The following is a 3,242-nucleotide window of genomic DNA, read 5'->3' on the forward strand; positions in this document are numbered from 1 at the left end:
TAACTTATATCTTCGCTGGAAATTTTTATTTATTTAGAATTATGTTTTTGAGAAGTAGTATATAATACATACATGCAAAGAGTAATAAGTTTGTAGGTATAGTCTGGAGCCTTTTCCATTTTGTTACCATATTTTTTTTTCTCTTCAATGAGAGTTTAGGGGGTTTGTAAAGCTTTTTTTTAAACATAAACAGTATGTAAATTTTCGTAACACTAATCAATGCTTCTATTTGTTTTATTTGTTTGGTTAATAGCAATCCTCAATTCACATTGTTGCAGTTCGAGCATGATTAAAAGTGCAAATGGTTATTTCTGAACTTATCAATAGAAGACTGTTTTAAAAATGTATACTTTTCGTCTATTTTAATATAAATATGTACATTTCTTCTACTTTATACGTAATATTATCAAAGAAAAAGATAAAATTTTATATTCTAATATCTGTAGTATGTTATCCGGTTTAAAATTTGAAATTTTTAAGTTTGATGATACTTTTACTTCATATATTAATAAAAAAAATAAAAAAGCTTTATCTATGAAGTTTTCTGAACCCATTAAAGTAGAAACTCTATGAGTTAGTATTCGATAAATTAATAAACGCAAACAAATTAATAAACTCCACCAATTATGAATTGGGTCAATATAAAATATAACACATAATAATTCCATATCATACTAAATACACCAAATTTTCATGGTCTTGAACTTCACCTTTTGCTTATAAGTTCCTGAACACCTGAGACTTCAAAAGTTCATCAACCATATAAATCTTTACCAGTCAAAAGTTGTATCTTGGAACTATCTCACAGTTATGACAGATTCAAAATTCTTTTGGATCACCCACCCTTGTGGATAAGGGACATCTAGGGCATTCAAGTGAAGATGCCAGTTCAATATCCTCGAGCAAGCTGGTGGAACACCTTCCATATTGCTTTCATCTGCTACCACCTGCTCTATAAATGTTGTCTGCTTGGAAACACACCATGTTATAAGTAAGATTACAAAGACAGGTCACTGAGCACCAGAGACAGAAGAAAAAAGCCATACTTGAATACCTTCCTTCACTGTGTCTAGATATTGTAATGGAAAGGCACACATGTGTGGTGGAGACAGTCAAGAGGCTATTTCATTGAAGTGTAGTTTCCAATGGAAGTAACCATAGAGTTCTCAAGTCCGTCCATGTTTTCCTATCCACTGATCCCTTCATACCCATCAAGATACATATAATCTTCCTAAGTTGCTTGTCTTAATAAGACATAAAGTCTAGGCTTAAACTGTTAAACATATAGATAAGATACCTGAAACTTCCAGGACCTTGCGTATGTGCTTGACCCATCATCTGAAAGTGTAATAGTTGCACATAAGATGCATCCCACTATAGTCAGCTGGTTAGGTTCTGAGATATCAAACTAAAAACGAACTAAATTTTCTGTTACTCAGGTTATGAAGTTCTTGGACTGCATGTGTCTTTACTAAAACAAATGATGTGATAGAAAGAGAAGTAATGGAGGAGACCTGGTCATCTTCGCCTAAGTCCACCATCCACCAAGAAGATATACGCTTGTCTTCCAAGGCCCTGCAAAGGAGGTACACTGAAGCCAAAAAATAAGTTGAAATCATCAAATATATTTTAGAATACAAGATATATATAATGCGATTACTATAAGCAAGGATATTTTAATAGTTCAATCCAAGTTCCAATCATATGAAAAGAACAACCTTTGGTGGACCATACCACGTATGTTTTTGAAGCTAAAGCCTTCAGATAAGTGAATCTTGAAGTGGGACGCTGCATGTAATGATGATTTACTGTCAACATCGAGGCATAAGGAACTCTTGCTCCAGTTAAGCTCCTCCTCATGGTTCTTGCAAGACGACTTCAACAATCTCCTTCACCGACCTACCTGTTAACACAACAACAAAACACACAAATTTCTCTAAAATTCATTCGCCCTCTTCAACCTATACGGATGGATTTCTTGCCTCCCAAAACCTTAGCAAACGAACCTTCACAGTGTTAGAGCAGCGCCCAGCTTTCAGATCGGCAAGAATGATGAAGGAATTCGCCATAGTAATAATCGATAAGTTGAATAGACTAAGTTTTTAGATCTCGTTGAAGTTGTGCTGTTCGTGCCGGAAGAAGGAGATATTTATACTCGAGCTTTAGATGGTTACTTTGAGGATGCGATGAGGTCGATTGAATGAGGCAGAGTGGGTTAGTCACACAGAAGCTGGGAGTAAAGAACGTATCAATGGAAGAAGGAGACGTTAGAGAGAGCCAATCGACGCTTAAGTTCTCTGTAATTTTTTGTCTGAAAAATATGAAGGTCTTAGGCAAGAACAAAGAAATCTAATTTAACAATGGGCTCAAGTTATTTTCTGAAGCTCATACGCAAGTGTGAAACAAAAACCCAATAGATGTGACGTGGAGGAAAACAACATCCCTATTGGTTGATTTTTATTGTCGAGGTGGACATCCTCCCTACTCCTCGTATATCCTTTTTGTATTGTACTAGGAGTTCAACTGCGCCATACACATATATAAAATATTTAAAAAATTTATGTATAAATAAAATTTTCTATTTTTATATTTTACTTTTATTAGTTTAAAAAATAAAACCATAATGTAATTGTTTTTAGTTTGATTTATTCAAGTTTACTTTGACCTTTTAATTTTGCATTATTTAACTTTTGATAAAAATAATTGAAATTTATAAAGTTACTTTATTATATTATTCTTTATTTAATTACCATTTTTAAATATTTCTATTTGTAAATATATAAATTATTTCTAATAATATATACATTAAATAAAAAATAACTTATATATGTTATTTTAAACTACACTTATTTTAATAATAAAAATATGATTCATATATTGATGTAAAATTTTAAAATTCGTAATTATTATTTATATATATAAACATATTATTTTAATAGATATAGAAAAGTTATTAGTTATCATAAAATCTTACCAAAATGAATATTTACTGAGAAAAAAATATTTTTGATATAAAATTTATTAGTTATTACTATATTATGAAACTTTTCCAAAAATATAAATCCGTATATAGAAAATCATCATTATTATATTTAAGAAATCTTACCAAAAACATAAATCTAAATATAGTAAATTGTACATGTCACAATTAGATTTATGCCATGTCATATTTTTTTAAACCATGTCATCATTTTTTTTTGTGAAAGTTAATGTAGTGATGACACATATACAAATCACTTCTC

At 30.8% G+C, this 3,242-nt stretch overlaps 1 long non-coding RNA gene across 10 annotated transcripts; it reads right to left on the bottom strand.

Annotated features, from left to right (window-relative positions):
• Window positions 1-505: 505 nt before the first annotated feature.
• On the bottom strand, window positions 506-2,701 carry LOC106379389. 10 transcript variants are annotated; one of them, XR_007318108.1, is made up of 6 exons: window positions 2,007-2,701; window positions 1,719-1,903; window positions 1,515-1,575; window positions 1,298-1,338; window positions 1,047-1,200; window positions 506-965 (listed from the first exon to the last, which is right to left on the bottom strand). It is a non-coding gene; the product is annotated as an uncharacterized LOC106379389 (long non-coding RNA). The 10 variants fall into 10 exon arrangements; XR_007318109.1 differs by having other exon boundaries at window positions 1,735-1,903; window positions 2,007-2,700; XR_007318106.1 differs by having other exon boundaries at window positions 1,515-1,591; window positions 2,007-2,698.
• Window positions 2,702-3,242: the final 541 nt, after the last annotated feature.

This window comes from Brassica napus, chromosome C1 (assembly GCF_020379485.1).
Source record: "Brassica napus cultivar Da-Ae chromosome C1, Da-Ae, whole genome shotgun sequence".
Taxonomy (NCBI): Eukaryota; Viridiplantae; Streptophyta; class Magnoliopsida; order Brassicales; family Brassicaceae; genus Brassica; species Brassica napus.